We start from the raw sequence: 27,497 nt of genomic DNA on the forward strand, positions 1-27,497 counted from the left end.
GAAAGGAGCAGTGCAGAAGCAGCAAAGACAGATAAGAGTCTCCCTGAATCCGTCCTGACTAGGGAAGGGGAGGTGGGAAGGGACTTCTGTGAGCCTGCTCCTCCGCTGTGCCCAGGCCTGACAGTGATGGGGTGACAGACAGAACCCCATCCCGTGCTGCTGACATAGTATATGCAGGAGGCAGTGGTTGCCATGGCAGCACATTCGCAGATGCAGAGCCATCTCCAGTTGCAGCATATAGAAAGGCTCAACCCTTTGGGACATGGCGCAGGGAGGGAAATCTCTCCCCTGGCCTTGTAACTAACAAAGCCATAGCACAGTGCCTCTAATGAAACCCTTTCACAGGTGTTACCGCATGGGGTACTCACGAGCAAGCTAGGGAGTGGTGTCCCCATTTTACAGATCAGAAAGCTGGGGCTGGAGTCACCTGCCAAGCCAGTCAGTGGTGGGACTGGTATTTGAATGCAGCTTTCCGGATTTCAAAGTCTGTGCTCTTTTCCCTCTGATAGTTGCCCATCTCTGGGACATGCCGGGCAAGGACACAGAGATGCCAGAATCCCCTTGAGGGACTGGGGTTGGGAGGGGTATACGCATTGACCTGGAACTCTCCATGGCCCACTATACTTGGCACTTATCTAGGAGAGCTCACACTGGCACAGACCTACAAGCAGAAAAGCTTCCAGAATCCACATGTGCAGGCATGTAGCACATGAATACATACTCAAAATGTAACATACAGAGGCAAGTTCATGTGCACATACACCTGCAAATACATAAGCAGGCACACACCTGTATGTACATAGAAGCATACAGAGAATTGATTGTTGTAATGATTGAGTTACCATCCCACCAGTGGCCACTTCTTCTGACAAGGAAGTTCCTCTCCCCTAAGAGGGGGTCTCTTCCCACCCCTTGAATCTGGGCTTGGCCCTGGGACTTGCTTTGGCCGATGGAATGTTAGCAGACTCAATGTAGGTAGAGCCTTGAAAAGTGCTTATGTCTGTCTTCTCTTCCCTCTTTGCCTTTACCGTGAAAACATGCCTAGATAGAAGACAAGGCACATGGTACAGAACCAGGTCACTCCATTGGTCCCAGCTGTATCCTACCTACAGCAGCCATTCCATGGCCAGCCATCATGAGTGGGGCACTAGCTGAAACAAGGACCATCCAACAGAGCACAGATTGACTCATAAGCCAAATAAATGTTTCTTGTGCGCCATGAGGTTTTGTGGTTGTTACACAGCATTACTGTCCCAGTAAAAAGTGATACATATATACAGCAAAGGAGAATTTATGGTGATGTGCATGCCCTTTTAGAAGACCTGGGAGGGCACTGTAGCAATGCGTTCACCTGATCATGTGGTTTTGTATATTTCACAAATGTAAACTTTTTAAAATAACAGCTAGCAATATAACTCACATACCATAAAACTCACCTAAAGTGTATGATCCAGTGGGACTTTTTTTTTTTAGCATATTCAGAGTTGTACAACCATCACTCCTATCTTATTCTAGAACTTTTTTATCACCCCCAAAAGAAACTCCAAACTATTAGCTATCACTGTCCATTCCTGTCCTTCCAGCCCCTGGCAACCACTAATCTACCATCTGACTCTATGGATTTGTCTGTTCTGGACAATTTGTATCAATGGAATCATATAATATGTGGCCTCTTTTGTTGGGCTCCTTTCACTGATGTTTTCAAGGTTCATCCATGTTAAACATGTATCATCCTTCACTTTTTATGACCTGTTGTATTTATCCATTTTCTTTATCCATTCCTTGGGGAAAAGTAGATCATTCTAGCACAATTGGTTAAGACCACCCTGCCTGCCGCTCCGCCATGCTTTCATTCATGACAGCAGCATTTGAGGATACAGGTAGTTTGGGACCAAGTGGTCTATGTGTGTGGTCCATCGTCTCTCATACAGATGGTTTATTATGGCCTCCAGGAATCGTGCCACTGCCGGGTGCCAACGTCCACTGCATCAGGACATGGAGGAGTCGGGCCAGCAGTTGGGCTGAGCTTTCTCAGTGTGTGCTCTGGTTCCTCACACACCAGAAATGTGTGGGTAGTAGCAAGAAAGACAGGAAAGGTGCAGAGCCAGAAGTTAGTCTTAGAAATGGAAATGCAAGATTCTTCTATTCATCAGATATGTAGTATTAGAGTTGGATTCAGTCCTCATTGACACCTCGTCATAGTTTTTTCTCCACTTGGGTATATGTTTGATAATGCAGCGCATGCCCAGATATGCAACATATATCACTCCAAGTACACTGTATATTTTTCTTCCTTTGTGAGAGGAAGAACACAAAATAGAGTTGATCAGAACTCCTGTGTCCATAGGAGGAGCGAAATATCTCCATAAAGTCATGTTTTATTCAGCCTAACTTTTTTTGTTGTTTTGTTTTGTTTTGTTTTTACAGCTGTACCTGCAGCACATGGAAGTTCCTGAGCTAGAGGTTGAATTGGAGGTACAGCTGCTGGCCACACTACAGTCCAGCCATGCCAGATCCAAGCCACATCTTCGACCTATGCCACAGACTTGCAGCAGCGCCAGAACCTTAACCCACTGAGTGAGGCCAGGGATCAAACTCGAATCCTCACAGATACTATGTTGGGTTCTTAACCTGCTGAGCCACAATGAGAACTCCCCTAACTCAATAAAAGCAAACTGCAATTACCTTGCCAGACAAAGACTGGTTTATCTTTCTTTTCTCTGTATAGAAACTATTCTAAAAATCCTGCATATATGAAGAGGCTGTCAAGGAGTATACAGCACCCCCCCCCCAAAAAAAAGAAGAGTAGAAAATGCATTTCTGGGAGTTCCCATTGTGGCTCAGTGGGTTAAGAATCTAACATAGTGTCTGTGAGGATGCAGGTTCAATCCCTGGCCTCGCTCAGTGTGTTAAGGATACAGTGTTGCCACAAACCGTGGCCTAGGTTGTAGATGTAGCTTGGATCTGGTATGGCTGTGGCTGTGGCATAGGCCTCAGCTGCAGCTCCGATTTGACCCCTAGCCTTGGGAACTTCCATGTGCCACAGATGCAATCTGAAAAAAAAAATGCATTTCCAGTGGTATCAGGGAGTTAATGAAATATGTGTGAATTGTCTAGCTCTTGTGATATTTCTGGTATTCTTCAGTTTTTAAAAAATGTGCTCTTTAAAAACTGAAATACATGTGTACCTAAATTCATCTTAATGATATTGAAATCTTTGTCTTAAAGAGGCTTCCCCAAATTGTATAAACCTAAACCCTAAATAAAACATGGATCCATCCCTGATGCACACCAGTGCCCAGGGCATACACATGTGTGCACAGACCTGGGTATCCACAGGCCTGCATGCTCACCATGCAGGCGCTCTCCGAGGGCAGAGGTGGGAGGAGGAAGTGCAGCTCGGCTCTTAGGAGGCAAATGACCCCTAAGTCACAAATGCGATCCCACCTTTCCAAAGCCCCACAGTGGCTCAGTGACACTTGCCAGCACCAGCTCATCTCCGATGACAGCACATTTGCTTTTGCATCCAGTGCATCTGGCTTTCCCTCTCCCTTCTTCCAGGCCTCTGGAAATCTCTGGCAGCCTTGTCTCCTCCTGCAAGATCTCATCAACTAATCCACACTTGCGGTATGGGGTGAGGATCAAAGACCCTCCCCAGGGGGGTATTTGAAAGCAATGCTCTTCCCAAAGGAACAGCTCCAGGTGGTGGAGTTTCATGCTGGCAAAAGATGCCAAGTGGAGATATTTAAGGAACTGCCACCCTCCCGCGTCACACTGCATGGGCGGGTGTCTCCTGTTCTCTCCCAGTTTTCTGGTTGCATGTACTCTCACTTCCTCCTCTCTTCTCTGCTTCTCTTTCTGACTGCACATCTGCTGGGGCTGCATGCCAGAGGCTGGCAAACTTCTATAGAGGGCAGATTGTGGGCCTAAAATTTGTGGGCCACATATAGTCCCTGCTGTAAATACTTAATGCTGCCGTTGGGTGAAAGCAGGCATAAAAAAATACTCAAATGAATGAGCATGGCTGTGTTCCAATAAAACTTTATTTACAAGGACAATCTGTGGGCCAAAGCTAGTCCCTGCTCTAGACTCTAAGCTCCTTTAAAGCAGGGCCTGATTATTTTAAGCACTGAATGTCTAGGGCCTCCCAGAATGGCCCGCATGGAATGAGATCTAGGTATGTATTACTTGGCTCTGACTCTGCCCTTTCACTTCCTATTCCTCTGTCTCCGTCTATCCATGAAACCTCACCAGGCCTCAGCTTTTCAGAATACCGGAGGAATCCAGCAAGGATAAACGCCTTTCACTCTGGCAATCAGCTAACTGGCACAGCTCTGCCAGGTACTCAGGCAGTGAAGGAAGTTTCATGCTTAATTCAGCTTCTTTCCCAAGGATTAACCCAACCTGGGAGATGCATTAAGACACAGGGACCAAGGAAACCTCAGGAAGGGATGGGGCTGGCATCTCTAAGATAGGCAGCAGCTTGCAGCCACATGTCTGCTCCCCTCATCCACAGCCCTGAACCCCTTTCTCCTTTCCTGTCATTTGTTCATACCCTAGTTAGGTATTTCCTGAGTGCCAGCACCATGCTAAACACAGGGATGCAGCAAGGGAGACAGAAAATTAACACTGGCACTGTCATTGGCACTTAGAATATAACCCCCCAAATTGTTCACGAACAAATGGTCAGTTGAACCAAAGGGTGTTGGAGATAAGGCTTGGTTCTGCCAGCAGCAAACAGGCACTTTGCCTAAGGATGAGCATCCTGGGATGGAGGCCTCTGGCTGAGCAACTTTGGCCTCCTGGACAGGACCACCATTGCCAAAACGAAAGATGTTAACCAAGAATTCAATTAAAAAATGGGCAGAGGATCTGACCAGACATTTTTCCAAAGAAGACATACAGATGGCCAGCAGGTACATGAAAAGGTGCTCAACATCACTAGCCAGCAGGAAAACACAAATCTAAACCACAATGAGCTATCACCCCACACCTGTTCCAATATCTATCACCCAAGAGAGAAGACCTGCAAGGGTTGGTGAGGATGTGGAGAAAAGGGAACATCTTGTGCACAGTTTGTGGGAATATAACTTGGTGCAGCCACTATGGAAAACAGTATGGAGGTCCCCCAAAAATAAAAAATTAAAACTACCAACCAATCCAGCAATTCCACATCTGGGTATTTATCTGAAGGAAACAAAAATGCTAGTTAGAAAAGACACATGCACTCCCATGCTCATGGCAGCATTACTTAAAATAGCTAAAGTTTGGAGACCATCCAAGTGTACATCAGTGACCAATGGATAAAGAACACATGATATTGATATGTGATATATATATCTCATATTGTCTTTATTGATATATACACCACACACACAATGAAATATTATTCAGCAATAAAAAGAAGGAAATCTTGCCATTTGCTATGACGTGGATGGACCTTGAGGGCTTGATGCTAAGTGAAGTCAGACAGGGAAAGACAAATGTGTGATCTCACTTGTATGTGGAATCTAAACAAACAGACAAAACCAAGCTCATAAATGCAGAGAACAGATTGATGGTTGCCAGAAGCAGGGGTAGTGAGAGGTGGGAGAAATGAGTAAAGGGTGTCAAAAGGTGCAAACTTCCAGTTTGTAGAGTAAGTCCTGGTAACCCCCAGCATGGTGACCCTTTGTAGTACTGTGTTGCATACACGAAAGTTGCTAAGAGAGTAAATGTTAAAAGTTCTCATCACAAGAAAAAAAAAAAGCAGGAACTCTGTGGTGATGGATGTAAACTAGACTTATTGTGTGATCATTTCACAATATATACAAATATTAAATCTGTGTTGTACTCTTGTGTACCTGAAACTAATGTAATGTTATACATCAGTGATACCTCAGAAAGAGAGATGGAGAGAGGGAGAGAAGGAGGAAGGAAGGAAGGAAAAACATAGGGGTTGAAAAATGTCCAGACTTGTCCATAGGAAGCCTGAAATGGCCTTGCCAGAGACTCTGTCCCCAAAGCAGGGCCTATGCCAAGGATGTAGGGCCCCAGTCACCTTAGAGATGGGGACATTGAGGTGCACTGGGGGAGTTGACTGTCGGAAGTTTACCACCACGATGCTGAAAGTCAAGTCTAAAACACTCTAGAGAAGATAATGTGAGATAAACACATGTTCATGTTCAAACTATAGTGCCAGAGGAGTTTTCAGTTGCTTAACCTGGAATTCACAGTCCAGCTATAAATTCTCTCCAGGAAGGCCTCGCTGGCTCCAGAAGCCACTCGGACAGTGTTGATCAACACCAGAGGCATTGCTGATTAGCATAATGACTGTTAAAAATAAATGAGTTTTCAGAGCTGAAATCAGTGGCTTGTTAGCCAGCTTAATGGATGCTAGAAACAGGCACTTGAGGAAGTTGATGGCATTCAGAGTACATAGCTTGGTTAAAGCATTTTAGAGATGCCCCCTCCACTGGCATGAACAGGGTGTAAGAATTCACAAGCCCGCTGGATCCAGCCACCCATGTAGGGTGATTCTGGTGGCCTGGCGGGGACTCTATTGGTTGCAGAATGTGGCTTTGGAATAGTTTTATATCTGCTTCAGGTTTACTGAATTTAATAGTATGTTGCATGAATTGTGTGGGGCCTGAGCCTTCTTGCTCATAATAACTGCTTAATAAACGTTGTTGTGCAGGCAGAATCCTGCAACCAATTCTGTCCACAACTTACTTTCAGTGTAGCCTGGTAGCAAGACTGTGGCAAAGCTGCACACCCTCACAAGCTCCCACCCAAAAAACCTCCGTTGTGCATTTCACATTGGCTTGGGTCTTTTTGCAGTGATGACCCCAGGAGTCAGTGAACCTTGAACCAGGTCTCTTAATTCCCAGGCTGCTGCTCTGCCCCTGCCAGCCAGGAGGGGCCAAGATGCAGTTCAGCCACCTTCCAGAAGGCATCTTTCCTCCGGTCCCACGACTGGGCTGCTGACTAGAAGCCATTTGTCTAGCAAAAGGGACAACTAAGGAAGAGCAGTGTCTCAGCCTTCCTGAATTCCATGAGAGAGTTGTGCTTGAGATGGGCTTCTTTGGGTTTCTGTATCACCAAGGACGTTCCAGAGATATCCTCCATGACCCCAAATCTGGGCACTGGCCTCCCTTTGTCCTCCTTAGCTTGTCTGGGAGTTTCCTGCCTTCCAAAGCCTTTGAGGGGTCCATGAGGCAGGAAGTCCACAGCAGAGGAGAAGGGGACAAATATACTTCTCATCAATGCCCCCAACACCCATCTGGGTCAATAGCAGAGGCATCTAGTGGAGAGAGCGCACCCTGCTGGATGCTCTGAGAAGTGCAGCTTTGGGTGGGTTCCAGAAGGAGCGGAGTCCTTGGGAAGATGTCCTGTTTCAGAAAACACTTCCACTCCAACTCAGAAATGCCTGGGGCCTGGATTGTGAATTTGGAGCTGTCCCTCCACCTGGCATGTCTCCAGGCCTTCCAAGCTGCAGGGAAAATGTCACCACCTGCAGCCATCTCATCCAGCCAGGGCTGGGCTGGACAGCCACCTTGACCTCCTTCCAGGGGGCACTAGGGGAGTTGGCTGGGTCTCCTACAGGGGCAATGCTCCCTCCTTCCTTTGGCAGGGGACATCAGGAGGTCCTCTGTCCCCTCCTCAGGCAGTCTCAGGTAAGTTGGCCCCAGGTGCCTGCAGTAATGACCTTGATGACATGTCTTTATATTGGCTTCCCTCCTACCCCTTCTCACGTCCCTTCTCCCTCCTTGCTGCTCCCCAGGGTCCCCTCCTAAATAAACCACTTTTAGCCAAGTCTCTGCTCATGCTCTGCTTTTGGAAATTCCAGCTGAGACCCTCCTCGTGCATGCTTTCCCTGACCCCTCAGAGGAGTCTGGGTCACTCCCTTACACTGGCACCTCCACACAGACTGTTCATCATTCTTGTGTTAGCAAGAAAAGACCTGCTGCCTGCACACATAGAAGCCAGCACTACTGCACCAGCTTCTAAGAAGACAGAGCTGTATTGCAAAGTAGATCAGCAAGGACACAGGAGGCAAAATTCTCAGATCTGTCTCCCCAATTCAGGGTTCAGGGTGGGATGGAAGGGGTTAACAGAATTTCAAACTTGGAAGCTGATTGGCCAGAGGGTCCATCCAAGCTACTTGGGTTGCTGGGAGCTGGATTTTCCTAATTGAAGGACTTCTCGCTTCATAAAAGGCTCTAGTGGCAACATTTCTGTGCTTTGAGTTCCGCGGACAAGACTCATGGTCCAGAGTCATCCTGGAGACACAGGCTCCTGTCTGGCACATGTGCAGTGCTGTCTCTGCAAAATAACTCTAGGTTTGATCAATCAACACCTATTTAAGGAGGCACAGCCAGTTTAAGCTGATGCTGTTTCATTTGTGATTAAAAACTCTTGTGTCTGTTTATTCAAGCCTGTCTCCCAGCTTGACTCTAGATTCCACAGGCCAAGATGAGTCTGTACTGGTAACTACTTTATGCTTTGAGCAGGTAGTAAGTACTCAAGAAATATTTGCTGAATGAACGAATGATGGACAGACAGCAGACCTGCCTTGGAAATTTGGAGGAACAGGAAGTAGCACTTAGTCAGCACCTGCTGTATGTCAAGTACTCAGTGGATGTTGTCACGTACACATGTTAACCTGTGTCCTGCTGCACTCCCTGGAGCCTGGGGAGAGCTGTGATGGGAAGGCCTAGCTCTGCTCACACTGGTGGCCTCATTGTTGGGTCAGTAAAAGCCCATCTTCATCTTTAACAAGAATAGAAGACACTCATCACTCTGCACAAGCAAGGTGCCCCCCCCCCACCCCCAAACAAAGGTAAGGACCATTGTTATCCCCATTTGACAGATGAGGAAACCTAGGATCAGACTGTGAAGTCATTTGTATGAGGGCATGTGGTTTAAAATGAGCAAGGCATATTCAAGCCCAGATCTGTCTGCTATCAAAGCCCAGAGCCTTGCCTCTCCCTGTTTCTGGTCAGCCAGAGGAAGGCAAGGGAGCCAGGAATCGTGATTGCCTCCTGGTACCTGGGGCTGTGCCTTTCGGTCCATGTGCAGAATGCAGACAAGAAGGGTGCAGGCTGTGTCCCCAGATCAGTAAACAAACACCAACATTCCCTTATGGCAGGAGTCATTTGAACACCCCCCACCCCCAGCCAAACTTCTGCTGCCATGGCAACTCCAACATAAAGGCAAGCCAGGAAGCCCCCATCTGGGAGAGGCTGAGCCTGGGCCAGAGGGGAGGCTGGGGGCTGGGTCCCTATGCATTAGCTCCCCCTCAGGGGAACCTTGCAAGGTTAGCATAGCACCCTTATTTTCCAGAGGAAGAAAGTGAGGCTCAGAAAGGGGGTACCCTTACCCAGTTTCATAAGCTGGGCTGTGACTGAAGCAGGCTTCTCCTTGCAGTCTGAACCCAAAGTCCACATTCTTTCCTGTTGCTATGTTTCCCCTCTGAGAAAGAAAGTCATTTTAAAAATAAAAAAAGAGGGGGGCTGCTATAGCAGTGTAGAATTCAGTTGCATTGCTGTAACTGATTAAAGTGCCATTATGCTGCTGGGATTGGCAGACCTGAGGATGAAGAGCTGTGAATCCTTAACCCTTGACATCCCACCCAGGGCTTGGCTGTGTCCTGCCATTCTAGAACCTTCTATCAACTTTGAATTGTTTTATTTTTTCACATATCTTACCTTGTTGGTGCTACTCAACCACTCTGTAAGGTCTGGTCATAGCTCCATTTTACAGATGAGGAAATCAAGGCCCAAAGAGCTTAAGCAAGTTTCCTGAAGTTACACAGGCTAGGAAGTGGTGGAGACAGGATTCAACCCAGACTAAACCCCAGACCCATTCTTTTAATGACCGTATTTAACTAGATTGTTTTTTTAAAAAAAAACTCAACTGAGTAATTATAAAGATATTATCAACTTCATTCAATGACTCACGAAACGGGAGCAAATAGAAAGTTGCTCTGAGGAGCTGTGTAGAATGAAAGATTTCCAGGCAGAAAGGGGTGGAACAAGGAAGTTACACTAGCCAAGAGCTATTTGTGACAAGGTCACCTTTCTTTAAGGGACAGCAAACTTCTATCAGGCAGGTTACCTCACATGTACTAACCAGGTAATTCCAGATTGGCTGGTTTAAGATTCTATTCCTGGGGGAGGCTGAATTGTAATTAAATCAGGTTGTAAGTCTCAATGTGGTAACATGAGGTTTAGCACAAATGACTCCATTTTGGACCTGCTATCTGTCTGTCTGTCTCTCTCCCTTTTTTTAACAGCCACACCTGTAGTATGTGGAAGCTCCCAGGCAGGGGATTGAATTAGAGTTACAGCACCACAGCCATTGCCCCTCTGGATCCAAGCCATATCTGTGAGCTACGCTGCAGTTTACAGCAATGCCAGGTCCTTATCCCACTGAGTGAGGTCAGGGATTGAACCCGCATCCTCACAGAGACAAGGTCATGTCCCCAACCCACTGCTGTCTCTTTTTTAATAGGGTTGCAGGTTAAGTGCTTTGGAGTCATTCCTTCACTTAATCCTGGTGATAATCTTGCAATATAGGGGGAATTGTTTAATCCCACTTACAGTTAAAGCAACAGAAACTTGGGGAGAGGATGGCCCTTGCCCAAGTCACTGAGGAAGCAGCATCTATCCACCAGGAAAGCCCAGGGACACACCCCTTGATGCTCTGGGAAAATGACAGCCAAGATTCTCCATCATGGTACTGGGCTTGCATTTGGCCGAGTAAGACAGATGTGAATTTTGGACAAACCTGTGGAAGGAAGCTTGCCATGGTTGTGGGATAGGGCTGGGGGGGCTCCAGTAACTTAACAGGTCAGTTAGTTGGCGTGGCCTGGGATCTTTTCAGCCATCAACTACAGAAAGGGGAAAGGAGCTCAGTCTGACCCATTACCTTTCTCCCATTGTTTTCTCACTGGGTCCTTGAACCTTCCCAGTAGAAATAACTCTCCCCATCTTGCAAACAAAGAAGCAGATGCCTAGGGAAAGTGACTCACCTAAGACTCACTGAATACTGAGGTCTTATTCATGAGGGTCTCCTAAGACCTTGAAAAGTTAAAGAATACATCAATCCTACTTAAGGCCTTTTCTTCCTTTTTGCTTGCTGCTTGACCCTTGCCAGGCTCGGTGCCAGGCTAGGGTTCCACACCAAGGCTGTATTTGCCCAAATCTGTGCCCTCCAGACAACATGAGCCTTGCCCTTTTCCCGGCCTCCCATCCTGGATGGGACCCCAGGGAGAGCAAAGCAGATAGACAAGGCCAAGTGCCAGAGGCTTGAAAGCCTTACAGCTCTTGGGAAGGAAAATGTCAAACTTTATAGGGAGGAAATGGTCTTTCACACACTCAGATCCAGATTCTCAATTCCTTGCCATTTCGTGCCTAAACATATGTCTGTTAAGGAGGAAAAGATTAATTTTTCTCATTTGTTTAAGAAAGATGGTGAAGGAGTTCCCTGGTGGCTCAGCAGGTTAACGATCTGGCATTTTCACTACCATGGTGCAGGTTTGATCCCTGGCCCAGGAACATCTATGAGGAACATCTACCAGGACCATTCCATGGGCACAGCCAAAAAAAAGTGTAAGAGATATGGTGAGATATGGAGAGGATTCAACAAGAGCCTTGATGGGCCAGAGAAGGAAGAGACTTGGCTGGAAACTTAGTTCTGCCTTGACCAAGCTGGGGGACCTTGGGCCAGTCACCCTCCTTCTCTGGGCCTCATGTACAAAATAAAAATGTTGAAACATGATCTTGAAAATTCTGCCATCCAGCCCTGCCTTTCTGTTCACTGAAATCAACATGACCCGTGTCTGTTTTGCTCAAAATATATTGCCCTTGTCCATCAACTGAAGACTGAGTGAATAAAACGAGGTCTAGTCATATAATGGAATACTATTCAGCAATTAAAAAAGAATGGCTGTGGTTAAATGCAACATCATAGATGAATCTCCAAAACATTATATCAAGTGAAAGGAACTAGACACAAAATACTACAGACTGTAAGAGTCCATGATACAAAGTTAAAAACAGACAAAACTTAACCGTGGTGATTCAGAGTCAGAAAATGGTTGCTTTGTGTGTGTGGAGGATGGTGGTTATTGACAGCACAGGAGCACGGGGAACTTTTGGGGGAAATGGATGTGTTCTACCCTGTGATCTGGGTGGGGATTACAGCGTATAGACGGATGTGAATATTCATCAAGCTGCACTAAAATTTATGCACTTTTCTATGCTGTAATAACCAGTCAATATAGTACTATTAATATATAATTATATAAGTGCTAGTACACAAACATTATATGTATATGTGTGTGTTGCTTCTAAAACTATTCACTGTAAAAGCCATTAGAAATGTCCAAGTGCCAAGTTTTCACAAAACAATTAACAAAGTATGCCCCTGGGTGTACTTTTGCTCCAAAAGGAAGAAAAACGATCTGATCCATTTTGATAAGAACTGTTTTTGGTGTGACCAAGCTTTGGAAAATGCCACTTTGACCAAGAGATGAGAGGAGAGAATGCTTCGGTTGGAGGAAGTCGGCTGAAGGCTCTTGGGAGCCCAATCAGTGCGCTGAGGTGGGAACAAGGCTATGAGACTTGTTTTCCAGATGAGGTGGAATTGCCACCAAACCCTGCCCTTGTCAGCACAGCCAGAGCCTTTAAGGGAAGGCAACGTGTCTGGTCAGGGCCCTTCCCGGAGGTTCTCTGAGCAATCCTGGGCCATCTGCCCATCACCCCCAGGCCAAGCCCACCCTGGTCCACAGTCAGTTCTCCTCTGAGAAGCCACAGCGGCTGCCTGAGTGGTGTCCTGGGAGTCAGCTCGGGCTGCTGTAACAAAGTGCCACAGACCAGACAGCTTAAATGATGGGAATGTACTTCCCCATAGTTCTGCCGATTGGAAGTCCAAGATCAAGGTGCTGGCAGTTTGGTTTCTTCTGCGGCGTCTCTCCTTCCTTGTAGATGACTGTCTTTCCTCCATGTCCTCACTGGTCTTCCTGCTGGGTGTCTGTCCAATTGTCCTCTTCTTATAGTGGCACCAGAAATCCTGTATTAGGGCCCACCCATAGTCCCTGATGTTAACTGAATTACCTCTTCAAAGCCCCATGTCTCAAAGCAGTCACATCCTGAGGTACTGGGGTCAGGACCTCAGCACATGGATTTTGAGCAGAACCCACCCCCCCCCCCATCAAGGACACTTTCTGTCCTGTTGCCAAAGGGAGATTTCCAAAACGCAAATGTGTTTCTTGCACTCAAATGTGCTCCATGTCTCCCCCATTCTCAGGGTACATTTTAAATCTCTTGTGCTGACTCCAGGTGTCACTGAGGTCTGGCCCTGCCTCCCGCCCCCTCCTCATCTCTCGCCTCTCCCTCGTTCTCTACTCGTGCCCAGAGCCTTTGCACAAGCAGACCCCTTTGTCTAAGGTGCAGCATCACTTCTTGAGGAACTCATTTCTGACTGATTCTCACCCATTTCTCCCTGATTCAGATGACTCAGAAACATAAGAAGCCTTTATCAACTCCTGTGCTCTCCCTCAAACCTGCTGATAATTCTCATTTTAGATTTTGATACCTGCAGGAGTTTTGTGTTTCAGAGCCTCAAACAGAAGCCTCTGGAAGGGCCCTTACCTATGCCAATCTTAAGATAGAGAAGCGGGAGTGTCTGTGGAGGGAGGCTGGGGTGAAGGCAGAGATCTGTTGGGGGAGGAAGGGGCTGGAAGGGAAAGGAGAGTTTCTCAGTGTGGTTGGTTTGCAAGGCAGGAGGGCGGCCGGTGTCCCTGCAGTTCCAGAATCCCTGGGGAAGCTGTAGAGATGGCCCTTAGAACTTGAGGAATGGACTTTCCAAGGCCAGGTGTGTGGATGGTGGTGAGGGACAATTGTGGAATCAGCAGGGCCTGGTCGATGGAGCACAGAAAAGCAGGCCAAACAGCTGCCTTGGGGAGCAGAAGAATAAATGACCACAGTAGCTTCTCGGTGGGCTGGGGACCAGGCCCTGTCCCTGTTTTCCTATTGTCACTGAAGCCCCAATCCTTGATTCTTGTTTGAGCCTGAAAAAGAGTAGCCTGAGGAGGTCCCATTGTGGCAGAGTGGAAACAAACCCAACTAGTATCCATGAGGATGGAGGTTTGATCCTTGGCCTCACTCAATGGGTTAAGGATCCAGCATTGCCATGAGCAGTGGGGTAGGTTGCAGACACAGCTTGGATTCTGCCTTGCTGTGGCTATGGTGTAGGCCTGCAGCTGTAGCTCTGATTTGACCCCTAGCCTGGCAACTTTCATATGCCACAGGTGTAGGCTCTAAAAAGCAAAAAAAAAAAAAAAAAAAAGAAAAGAAAAAAATATAAGAGTAACCTGAGACTGAAGTTCTTGCCATAACTTTCCTTGATTGAGACAAACAAGATAACGTGATTTTTGTGTACCCACATGTTGTAAAGCAAATCGGTGCCTGTGGTGGTCAATTCTTTTTTGTTTTCTGGGTGTGCATTTATTTAAGTAAACAAAGCCCATCAGCCCCTAAAGGTATACCTGAGTCCCCATCCCCAGTATTCCCTCTTCCCTCAGCTTCACTATGATGATCAATTCTCTATGTCAGTTTGCCTGGACCACAGATATTTGGTCAAACATTATTCTGGATGTTTCTGTGAAGGCATTTTTGGGGATGAGATCAACATTTATATTGGTGGGCTTTGAGTAAAGCAGATTGCCCTTCATAATCAGGGTGGGCCTCAATCAATCAGTTGAAGGCCTTGATAGAACAAAGACTGACCTCTACTAAGCAAGAAGGAATTCTGCCAGCAGATGGCTCTTGGACTCAATCTGCAACTCTTCCCTTAGCCTGCGGGCCTACTCTGCAGATTCTGGATTTATCAAGCCTGCACAATTATGTAAATGAATTCCTTAAAATATACCTTTCTATACACATATGTATACATTCCGTTTATTCTGTTTCTCTGGAAGAACCCTGACTAATACACTGCCATATACTTTTTAGCTTGCCCCAGGCCACACTGCTCATATTCTGGCTAATTCTGCTCACCCTTCAAGACTCTGCTTAGATGGCATTTCCTACAGGAAGTCTTCCCTGACTACCATCAGCCCCACTCCCAAACTAGATGAGGTGCTTCCTCTGTGTTCCCTTAGAATCCTGTAGGCCCTTCTTTGTTGTGCTCAACAAACTGAGTTTTAATTTTCCCATTTTAGAGATTTCCAAATTAAGTATTTTTTAAGTCTGAAAAAGTTATTTTATTCCCAGGCTTTAAAAAAAAATTATTATAGTTGATTTACACTGTTCTGTCAATTTCTGCTGTACAGCAAAATGACCCAGTCATACATCTATGCACAATCTCTTTCTCTGTTCCTTGTGTTTATCATTGCTTTTACAAATAGGTTATTTTTTTTTTCCTTTTAGTTCTGTATAGTGGCTTATTTAAGTGATTCGTTTCCAGTTGTGATTTCCTCCATATCTTCTTACTTCTTTCCTATTTAGAGAAGCCCTTTCGGTATTTCTTTTAGAATAGGCTTACTATTGCTGTATTCTTTTAGTTTTTGTTTGCTGGAGAAATTCTTTATTTCTCCTTCTATTTTAAATGGTAATCTTGCTGGGTGGAAATTTTCTTTTTAGAACTTTGAATATATCTTGCCACTCTCTTCTGGCCTATAATGTTTATGTAGATAAATCAGGTGATAGCCTTATGGGGGTTCCCTTATAATTACTTCTTTGTTTTTCTCTCGCTGCCTTTAGAATTCTCTCCTTATCTTTAATCTTTGCCATTTTTATTATATTATGTCTTGGCATGGGTCTGTTTGGGTTCAACTTTTTTGGGGCCCTCTGTGCTTCCTGTATCTTGACATCTGTTTCCTTTAGATTTAAAACGTTTTCAATCTCAAATATATTTTCAATCCCCTTTTTCTTCACTTTCTGGAATTCCTATTATGTGTAGATTGGTCCACTTTTTATTATTCCATAGATTTCTTATTTTGCTTTCATGTTTTTTTCATTTGGTTTTCTGCCTGCTGTCCTGATTGGGTGATTTCCATTATTCTATTTTCCAAGTCACTTACTTGTTCCTCTGCATTATTCATTCTGTTCTTCAATGCCTTTAATTCAGCTTGCAACTCTGCAAATGAATTTTGTAATTTTTCTTGGCTCCTCTTTATATTTTCTAGTTCCTTTCTAAAGTAATCTGCATTAATTCCTTCAGTATTTTCACTATCTCCTTTTTGAACTCAATGTCTGTTAGACTGCATAGGTTTGTTTCTTTGTTTGCTCTTTTAGGGGAATTTTACTATTCTTTTAACTGGGAATGGTCACTGGGCTTCTTCATTTTGCTTATATTTTTCTTATTCTATAAGTTTAGGAAAAACAACTACTGTGGTCTCAGAGGGCTATTTATATGTGAGGGTGCCCCTGGGTAATTTGTGAGGGCTTATTGGTTTTTTGTTTTTGTATTTTGTTTTGTTTCACTTTGTTTTGTTTTTTGACATGGGGGCTGCTTTTGGTTTGGATACTTGCTGTCTCTTTTCTCAGTGTGTGCAGGCTGTTAGCCCCTTGATAGGGGGTGTGCTGGTGTAAGGTAAGGCCTGCAGTTGTTTCCAAGAAAATGAGGCAATGGGCAGGGCCAGTAGCCAGTGCCTGGTTGCTAGGCCCTTGACAATGGTGAGGACCTGTGGGGAGGTGGTGAAGGTTGCTCCTGGTTGCAGGGCCCTGGGAAGTAGCAGTGACCCTCAGGGAGGTGTAGGTGGTGCCTAGAGCCTTTGACAGTGGCAACAGCAGGGTGTGTGCATTCCCAGGTGAGTGAGGGCAACCAGTGGTGCTAGGTTGCACTACCCTCCTCTGCAGTGACCCTAGAGGCAATTGGGGCTGCAGGTGGTGTCTATTCATGGATGCCTATTGGTGGTGGGCCATGCCCAACTCTGGAGTCTGAGTTTGCCCCTACCACCCATAGCCCATGCAAGAGGTGCCCTACCACCTGAGAGCCCATGTGTGCACAGAGAAAGATATTCCTATGGCAGTCCTGCCCCTCCTCCTCTCACCCTCCCCATCAGTGGTGCCTTGCTTCTCCTGTAGGCCCAACCCTCCTCCTGTGCTCACCAGCCCATGGCACACTACTCCCTATCCCCTCAGCCTTTCTCCACACAGCCAACCCTAGTCCTCTCCTTAGAACTGACCTCTGAAGCCTGAGTCTCAGCACCTAGGCCCCTCCTGAGTGTCTCAGGCTGTGTTGTCCAAGGGTGTTGATAGTGATGGTCTCTGTGGCTCTCTTTCTGTTTTGCCCTCCTCAGTCTAGCTGCTGAGCTTTTCTCTGAGGCTTTGAGGTTCCCCCTCCAGGACCATGGCCTCCCAGGGTGTGAGTTCCTTTCCTCTTTCACAGCTCTCTCTCAGGTGTGCTGGTCCCATCCCGATTCCCTTTTTTTTTTCTTCTCTTTCTCTCTCTTTTTTACCCCTTCACTCTACCCAGTTTTGTGGAGGGTTTCTTGCCCTTTTTGGAGGTTTAAGATCTTCTGTCAGTGTTCAGTAGCTGTTCTGTGCCAATTCTTCTACATGTAAATGGGTTTTTTTGATGTGTTTGTGAGGTGAGTACCACATCTTACTCCTCCATCATCTTGATCCCACTTCCCAGGCATTTGTTTTTTTTTTAATTGTAGTTGATTTAAAATTTTGTGCCAATTTTTGCTGTGCCAGCAAGTGAGCCAGTCACATACATATTCTTTTTCTCAGATTATCTTCCATCATGTTCTATCCCAAGAGATTGGACATAGTTCCCTTTGTTATACAGTAGGATCTCATTGCTTATCCACTCTGAATGTAATGATTTGCATCTCTAAACTCAGCCTCTCAGTCCATCCCACTCTCTCCCTCCTCCCCCTTGGCAACTACAGGTCTGTTCTCTATGTCTGTGAGTCTGTTCCTATTTTGTAGAGAGGTTCATTTGTGCCATATTTTAGATTCCACATATAAAGACTATAATATGATATTTGTCTTTCTCTTTCTGAATTACTTCACTTAGTATGAGAATCTCTAGTTTCATCCATGTTGCTGCAAATGGCATTATTTGGTTCTCTTTTTATGGCTGAGTAATATTCCCTTGTATATGTGTACCACGTCTTCCTTAATCCAATCATCTCTCCTTGGACATTTAGGCTGTTTCCATGTCTTGGCTATTGTGAATAGTGCTTCAATTAACATAGGGGTGCCTGTATCTTTTTCAGTGAAAGTTTTGTCTGGATATATACCCAAGAGTAGGATTTCTGGATGATATTTCATTTTCTCAGGAACTGCCATACTGTTTTCCATAGTGGTTGTACCAATTTACAATCCTACCAACAGTGTAGGAGGGTTCCCTTCTTTCCACAGCCTCTCCAGCACTTGTTATTTGTAGACTTATTAATGACAGCCATTCTGACTGGTGTGAGGTGGTACCTCATTCTAGTTTTGATTTGCATTTCTCTAGTAATTGGTGATGCTGAGCATTTTTTCATGTGCCTACTGGCCATCTGTATGTCTTTGGAGAAATGTCTATTGAGGTGTTTGGCTCATTTTTCAATTGAGTTGTCTGTTTTTTTGTTATTGAATTGTATGAGTTGTTTGTATATTTTGAAGATTACGCACTTGTTGGTTTCATTGTTTGAAAATATTTTCTCCCATTCTGTAGGCTTTCTTTTCATTTTTTTTTAATTAGGCATCATTCGTTTATTTTTGGTTTTATTGTCATTATTATAGGAGGTGGATCAAATCAGATATTGCTGTAGTTTATGTCTAAGAGCGTTCTGCTTATGTTTACCTTTAGGAATTTTATCGTATCTAGTTTTTTGTTTTGTTGTTTGTTTGTTTGTTTGTTTTTTGTCTTTTCTAGAGCCGCACCTGCGGCATATGGAGGTTCCCAAGCTAGGGGTCTAATCAGAGCTGTAGCTGCCGGCCTACACCAGAGTCACAGTAACGCCAGATCCGAGCCGCATCTGTGATCTACACCACAGCTCACAGCAACGCCAGATCCTTAACCCACTGAACAAGGCCAGGGATTGAACCCACATCCTCATGGTTCCTAGTAGGATTCATTAACCACTGAGCCACTACAGGAACTCCCCTAGTCATATATTTCGATCTTTAATTCATTTTGAGTTTACTTTGTCTATGGTATTAGAACATGTTCTAATTTCATTCTTTTGCATGTAGCTGTCCAGTTATCCCAGCACCATTTATTGAAGAGACTGTCTTTTTTCTGTGTTGTGTTCTAGTCTCCTTTGTTGCAGATGAGTTGACTGTAGGTGCGTGGGTTTGTTTCTTGGCTTACTGTCCTGTTCCAGGGACCTGTATTTCTGTTTTTGTGCCAGTACCATACTGTTTTGATAACTATAGCTTTGTAGCATAGTCTGAAGTCAGGAAGCCTAATTCCTCCACTTACATTTCTCTTTTTCAGTATTGCTTTGGGTATTCAGGATCTTTTGTGTTTCCATACAAATTTTAAAATTTTTGGTTCTAGTTCTGTGGAAAATGCCATTGGTAATTTGATAGAGATTGCACTGAATCTGTAGGCGGCCTTGGGCATTATAGTCACTTTGACAATATTGATTCTTCCAATCCATGAGCATGGTATAATCTTTATACCTGTTTGTGTCATCTTTGATTTCTTTCTTATAGTTTTCAGGTCTTTTGTCTCTTTAGGTAGGTTTATTCCTAGGTATTGTATTCTTTTTGATGCAATGGCAAATGGGGTTTTTTTCCCCTAGTTTCTCTTTCTGATCTTTGTTAGTATATAGAAATGTCGTCGATTTCTGTGTATTAATTTTGTATCCTGCAATTTTTCTAACCTCACTGATGAACAGTTTTCTGGTGGTGTTATTAGGATTTTCTAGGTATAGTATCATGTCATCTGCAAACAATGATAGTTTTGCTTCTTTTCCAATTTGGATTCCTTTTATTTATTTTTATTCTCTGATTGCTATGGCTAGGACTTCCAAAACTATGTTGAATAACAGTAGTAAAAATGGCCATCCTTGTTAGCAGACACTCCTAATCTTAGTGGAAATGTGTTCAGTTTTTCACCATTGAGGATGATGTTAGGTGTGGATTTGTCATATATGGCATTTATTATGTTGAGGTAGGTTCCCTCTATGCCCACTTTCTGAAGAGTTTTTTTTTTTTTAATCAGAAATGGGTGTTGATTTTTGTCAAAAGCTTTTTCTGCATATATTGAGATGATCATATGGTTTTTATTCTTCAGTTTTTGGCTGAAGTGTATCACACTGATTGAATTGTGGATACTGAAGAATCTTTGCATCCCTGGGATAAATCCCACTTGATCATGGTGTATGATCCTTTAAACTAAGTATTAATTATCTGTGTCCCCAAATAGATGATGAGCAGAAACTGTGTTTTACTAAGAGGGCCTGGTACATCATTGCTGAATGATGAATGAATGAATGAATGAATGAATGAAAAGAATATTTATGAATACTTAGAACTTTCTACTGCTTCTGTAACAAAGTTAAAAAGCAAAATTCAACTAAGTAAATTTTATTTTTTAAATTGAAGTATAGTTGATTTACAATGTCATGTTAATGTCTATTGCACAGCCAAAGTGATTGATTTTATACATACACACATTCTTTTTTTAAGTATTCTCTTCCATTGTGGTTTATCATAGTATATTGAATATAGTTCCCTGTGCTATATAGTAGGGCCTTGTTGTTTATCCAGCCTATATATAATAGCTTACATCTGGTAACCTCCCACTCCATCCTCCCCCACCCCCACCAGCAACCACAAGTCTGTTCTCTATGTCTACAAGTCTGTTCCTGTTGTGTAGAGAGTTTCATTTGTGCCATATTTTAGATTCCACATGTAAGTGATATCATATGATATTTGTCTTCCTCTTTCTGACTTAGCATGAGAATCTCTAGTTGCATCCATGTTGCTGAAAAGGCATTATTTCGTTCTTTTTTATGGCTGAGTAGTATTCCATTGTGTATGTATCACATCTTAATCCATTCATCTGTCATGGGAAATTTAGATTGTTTCCATGTCTTGACTATTGTGAATAGTGCTGCAATGAACATTGGGGTCATGTAGCTTTTTGAATTATAGTTTTGTCTGGATATATACTTAGGAGTAGGGTTGCTGCATCATATGGTAATTCTATTTTTAGTTTTCTGAGGAGCCTCCATACTGTTTTCCATAGTGGCTGCACCAACTTAGCTGAGTAACTTTTGAAGATCATACTTGCTTTATTTGACAATTCATGATTTGGGTAGCATCTCATATAGCAGATAAAAGGGAGCTCTAAGGAGCTATACACAATGAAAGACTTACAGGCAGAAAGGAACAGGGGGACATGGAAATTATACCAGCAAAAAGTGGATTGATGATGACAAGGTCACCTTCCTATAGAGGATGACAGGTTTTTTTCAAGCAGATGACCTCACAGGTGCTGACCAGGTAATTCTTTTTTTTTTTTTTTTGTCTTTTTGCCATTTCTTGGGCCGCTCCTGCGGCATGTGGAGGCTCCCAGGCTAGGGGTCGAATCGGAGCTGTAGCTGCCAGCCTACGCCAGAGCCACAGCAATGCGGGATCCGAGCTGCCTCTGCAACCTACACCACAGCTCACAGCAACGCCAGATTGTTAACCCACTGAGCAAGGGCAGGGATCGAACTCGCAACCTCATGGTTCTTAGTCGGATTCGTTAACCACTGCACCATGACGGGAACTCCAGACCAGGTAATTCTTGACTGGTTTAAGTTTCCATTCCCAAGAGAGCTTGAAACTGTGATAAAGGTAGGTATTAGTCTCAGTTCGGTTATGTGGGGCCTAGTGTAAGTGACTCTATTTGGGGTCTATTGTCTTTTTTTCTTTCTAACAATTCCCTTCTTTTGATCAAACTCACAGCCTAACTGAGAAATGCAATAAAAATTTAAAGCATTAGCACTCCTCTCAGCTACCTCTCTGGAGTTCTCATAGTTTTCACTGACCCTCTGTGTGGAATTTACAAGTGATGACATCTTTCTGGGGAATCTCTATGGTATTCCCAGGTCAAAATGTCACATTTATATTCTTTAAAGTCGGCCCTTCTCATCCTTCCTTTTCTGACATGCTAGTCTTAGGGAGGTCATTTGCTTGGTGGCTGGTAGCTGCAAACATGAATTTCAATCTTTTAAGAGACTACAATGCACCAGGGGAACTACTGTGATTATTATAAGCGGGATAATTCCCAGTGTCTGGAGTGTACTTCAGAGCCATGTTCCTAAAGACTTCAAAGAATAGAGTCAATTTCTTAAGCCAAGTGCCTTGTTCAGCGATCTTACATAGCTGAGTTTCAGTTTCTTCAGAAGTATTAATCCAGTTTCAGCAAGTGGTGTTGGCCATAACACAAGTACCTCCTTGCTCAGCTAAAGGAGAATCAGGGGCTAGCCTTTTATCAAAAAAAACTGTGTGGAGTTCCCATCGTGGCACAGTGGTTAACGAATCCGACTAGGAACCATGAGGTTGCGGGTTCGGTCCCTGCCCTTGCTCAGTGGGTTAAGGATCCGGCATTGCCGTGAGCTGTGGTGTAGGTTGCAGACACAGCTCGGATCCCACATTGCTGTGGCTCTGGCGTAGGCCGGTGGCTACAGCTCCAATTGGACCCCTAGCCTGGGAACCTCCATATGCCGAGGGAGCGGCCCAAAGAAGTAGCAAAAAGACAAAAACAAAAAAAAAACTGTGGCCAGAGAATTTAAGGATTTTTGTGGGGCGCTATTGCTTTACCAGAGGATTCTGCAAAATCTTCAAGCATTAAGGAGAGGTTTCCGATCACAGCCTCATTTGCATTTACTCCTCTCAAGGGGTGGAGATCTACCAAAGGAAGCTAAATTTGAATCACGAATGCCTCCTCATAATTCCGGTTTGAATCTATGGCTCAGAACTAGAAAGGTGACAGCCAGGGAGCCCAGTATGATGTAAGGGTCTGTACACCACTTAGGAGGTTTTATTCTGCTTCCCCTTGCCTTGTGTCCCTTTCCTTATACACAGCCTGGGTGCAGGGTTCCCTGGGTTTGGGGTTGCTAACCAGAGGAAAGACATCAAAGAGAAGTGTGTGACAGGCAGATCTACACGATCACCAGCATTACAGCAAATCCAAAAGTCAGTTTACCCTCCATAGCGTTGGCTGAAGATATACGAACCGTTATCTTTCCAGGCCAGACCCAAGCAAAAGGTGGATGAAAGGATCATAAAGAGCTTCCAGGTATGAGAATTAGCAACAGGCTAGTCAGCAAGGGAAGAAGGAGTGGAGGGAAACGTGCTCGATCCTCTTGATCTGATGTCTGGGGAGGAGGCAGTCTTCCTCAATGGTGGTTGCGTCTCCCTACTCACTTTGATTCTGAGGTCTCTGGTATTTACACAGATGTCAGATGGGGGCTTCTTCGGTTGCCAAGTACACACCCAAGTTTCAATATTTTAATTTGGCCCTGGTGTCCGTGGTCAAAAATAATTGTTAGGGTCCTTTCCATGCATATTGCTTTTGCAATAGCATCAGAGTAGAACAGTAACTACCTGTAAATGACAAAAGACTTTAATAATGGCCATAGGTAAAGGTCTGATTAGACCTCATTATAATACAATTGACAAAGAAATTTGATTATTTCTGTGACATACAATATTTAAAATAATGACTAGAATTATTTTTTGGCCACACCCACAGCAGATGGAAGTTCTCAGGCAAGGAATCCAACCCGAGTCACTGCAGTGACACCAGATCCTTAACCTGCTGTCTCACAAGGGAACTCCATAATGACTGAAATTATGATTGATAGCATTTTACCAGAACATATCAGAATTTTAGGAATTTCATAGAATTTACAACTTATACCTTTATGAATTCAATGTAAGTAAGGCTTAATATTAACAAAGCTTCCCATATAATTTAACATATCAAATAAGCCTAATTAGCTTGACTTCTCCCTTTTTATGAGGAGAGAGAATATTTCCTCTGAGATGTTCCTCTAGAATATCTCCAAGTTACTTTTCGGTCAAAAAGACTTCTTTTTTTTTTTCTTTTCTTTTCTTTTCTTTCTTTTTTTTTTTTTTCTTTTTGCCATTTTTAGGGCCGTTCCCTCGGCATATGGAGGTTCCCAGGCTGGGGTCGAATCGGAACTGTAGCCACTGGCCTACACCAGAGCCACAGCAACTCGGGATCCGAGCCGCATCTGCAACCTACACCACAGCTCACGGCAACGCCGGATCCTTAACCCACTGAGCAAGGCCAAGGATCAAACCTGCAACCTCATGGTTCCTAGTCGGATTCATTAACCACTGAGCCACAACGGGAACTCCCAAAAAGACTTCTTTTAAACAGACTCACAGACTTTGAAAACAAACTTATGGTTACCAAAGGGGCAGGTGTGGGAAGTGATGGACCGGGGGTTTGGGACTGGCATTTGCACGCTGTAGTATATGAAATGACTGGCCAATGGGGACCTGCTTTATAGCACAGGAAACTCTACCCGATATTCTGTGATAATCTATGAGGGAAAAGAATCCAAAAAAGAAGTGTGTATATATATATATAATTGAATCACTTTGGCTGTACAGCAGCAATTATCACAACATTGTAAATCAACTATTCTTCAATACAAATTTTAAAAATGAAAAAAGACTTCTTTTAGAATTTGATTTGAGGAAGTTGGTAAAAACTATAAAACATTTTTGACATTTGACTAAATAGGGACTAATGCCCTCATGAAACAATACTTAGTTATCTATTTAAGCAAATGATAATACAAGATTTCAAAGGCAAATACAAAAGATTACATGCTATAAGCAAAACTTAGCTCTTTTACCATTGAGACAACTCAGTTTTCTTAAATATTCGAATACCTGATTAAGACAACATGAAGCACAGGAAATTCTTTTGGTAAGACATAAAATCTTTGCTTTTTAGACAGATTACTGAAAAGGTAAAGAAAAATGTTTCACAGTATCTTTCTTATCAAGTGCAGACTGATAGTCAAACAAAAAAAGCTGAGAAAAACCAAATTCTGATTTTTTACAAGTGTGCTTTAGATTTAAAATCCCTCTTTAATTTAAAGAAATTCATTCCAGTCTTAGACAACACATAAGATTCCTTTCCTAAGATTCCTTTCCCACAAATCTTACACAAGTTTTTAAAAATATCCCTTCATATTTTGTTCTATGTTTTTCTTCTTCCTCAGCCTGGAGCAATTATTTTACTTTCTTTACCTAATTTTCATAAGCGCCGACTTACTTTCATCCTTATTAATTCTAATTGGTTTTAATTATATATGCTGGTTAGAATTCTTAACGCTTGTAATCTTTAAACTCCAGTGAAAACTAAGAAGTAAACACTGTCTCTTGCACTAATGTTCTCTAGATTGGCAAATTTATGAATAAGTGAATAGCCTCTAGAAGCATATGCTTTCTCACAGGTGTCTTTTTTTTTCTTTCTTTTTGTGGTTGGAACAAATTAAGTTTACTTGCTCAGATGGCCAAAGGTTTTTCTACTAATATTTTTGGAGGAGACTCTTAAGACTTGTATTCGTCCTTGGCAAGTAATATTATGGAAGCTGTGGACTAGATTTGGGGCAAGGGAGTTTCTATGACAGTTTGTATTTCTAAAAAGCTTCTTTCTCCTTTCTTTTTCAGTCTTAGGAATTGGAGATGGTAAAGATAGGTGGACTTTGAATTGTTTCTAGAGCTGTATTTTTGGTTTTGCAAAAATATGAAAGCAATAGTTGTTTTCATTCTTTAAAGAATGGGTTGTAGGCGGTAGGGCACCAGCGTGTAGGAGCTTGGCGGAGACTCTGGAATCTCAGTGAGTCCCAGCCTACACCGCACCCCGAGTTGCCATCGCAGCTGCCTACAAGCTGGTGCTGAACCGGCACAGTGAGAGCACATGGAACCAGAGAACCGCTTCAGCAGCTGGTACCACACAGACCTGAGCCCAGCGGGGCACAAGGAGGTGAAGCGCAGCAGACAGGTGCTGTGAGATGCTGGCTATGAGTTTGACATCTGCTTCACCTCAGTGAGAAGAGAGCAAATCAGACTCTCTGGACAGTGCTGGATGCCATTAACTAAATGTGGCTGCTAGTGGTGAGGACCTGGCACCTTAATGAGCGACACTATGGGGGTCTGACTGGCCTCAATAAGGCAGAAACTGCTGCCAAGTATGGCGAGGCCCAGGTAAAGATCTGGAGGCGCTCCAGATGTCCCACCACCTCCAGTGGAGCCCAACCATCCCTTCTACAGCAACATCAGTAAGGTCTCAGATATGCAGACCTCACTGAGGATCAGCTGCCCTCCTGTGAGAGTCTGAAGGACACTATTGCCAGAGCTCTGCCCTTTTGGAATGAGGAAATAGCTCCCCAGATCAAGGAGGGGAAATGGGTACTGATTGCAGCCCATGGCAGTAGCCTTCGGGGCATCGTCGAGCATCTGGAGGGTTTCTCTGAAGAGGCGATCATGGAGCTGAACCTGCCGACTGGCATTCACACTGTTTATGAATTGGACACGAAGTTGAAGCCCATCAAGCCCATACAGTTCCTGGGTGATGTAGAGACTGTGCATAAAGCCATGGAGGGTGTGGCTGCCCAGGGCAAGGCCAAGAAATGAGGGCTAGAAGCAGAAGCAGATTACTTTCCCAAGGAGTCCCTTCCCGGCCCCCCACCCACCCCGTCCCATTCCTTTGTACCGCTTCCCTGCACATGTCACACTGATGACATCTGTAGGCATCTTTTTTTTTTTTGTCTTTTTGCTATTTCTAGGGCCACTCCCGTGTGGCATGTGGAGGTTCCCAGGCTAGGGGTCCAATCGGAGCTGTAGCCGCTGGCCTACGCCAGAGCCACAGCAACGCGGGATCCGAGCCACATCTGCAACCTACACCACAGCTCACGGCAACGCCGGATCCTTAACCCACTGAGCAAGGGCATGGACCGAACCCGCAACCTCATGGTTCCTAGTCGGATTCGTTAACCACTGCGCCACAACGGGAACTCCTGTAGGCATCTTAAGTTGTAGCTGCAGATGGGGACCACTGGCTGCCAATTTCATTTTAGCTATTTTATCTCTTGCACCTACTCCCTCATACAGCCTAGTCAGAACAGCACCTTGGGGCATGGCCCTCAGTCCAGGCAGAGGGAAGACTTATCCAAGAGTGTTGAGAGGTAGGAACTAGGTGGTTTGCCAGTTTGTTTATTACTAAGGACCTGCCTGAGTAGGGGATAAGGAGGAACCATGAAGGTGTGACCAATGAGGAGAAGCAAGAGAGCCTATTTATGTTTTCAGGAGGCAGCTGGGCACTGTTCTATTCAAGTGACTAGGGGTTCTAGTCATTCCAGTGAAAGACAAATATAACCTGCACGGTGATTCAAACAAACATTTCCTCCCTTACTCCAAAAGATTGGGATCGATCCTGAATGTTTGTGTGTAGCATTTACTTTTACAAAAAAGTATACACACACACACACACACACACACACACACACACATACATACATATAT

General features: G+C 44.2%; 1 pseudogene; it reads left to right on the top strand.

The window, feature by feature from the left end:
* The first annotated feature begins 3,345 nt into the window (after positions 1-3,345).
* On the top strand, positions 3,346-26,656 carry LOC125110657 (phosphoglycerate mutase 1-like; annotated as a pseudogene).
* Positions 26,657-27,497: the final 841 nt, after the last annotated feature.

The sequence above is a fragment of the Phacochoerus africanus genome, chromosome 1 (assembly GCF_016906955.1).
Source record: "Phacochoerus africanus isolate WHEZ1 chromosome 1, ROS_Pafr_v1, whole genome shotgun sequence".
NCBI lineage: Eukaryota > Metazoa > Chordata > Mammalia > Artiodactyla > Suidae > Phacochoerus > Phacochoerus africanus.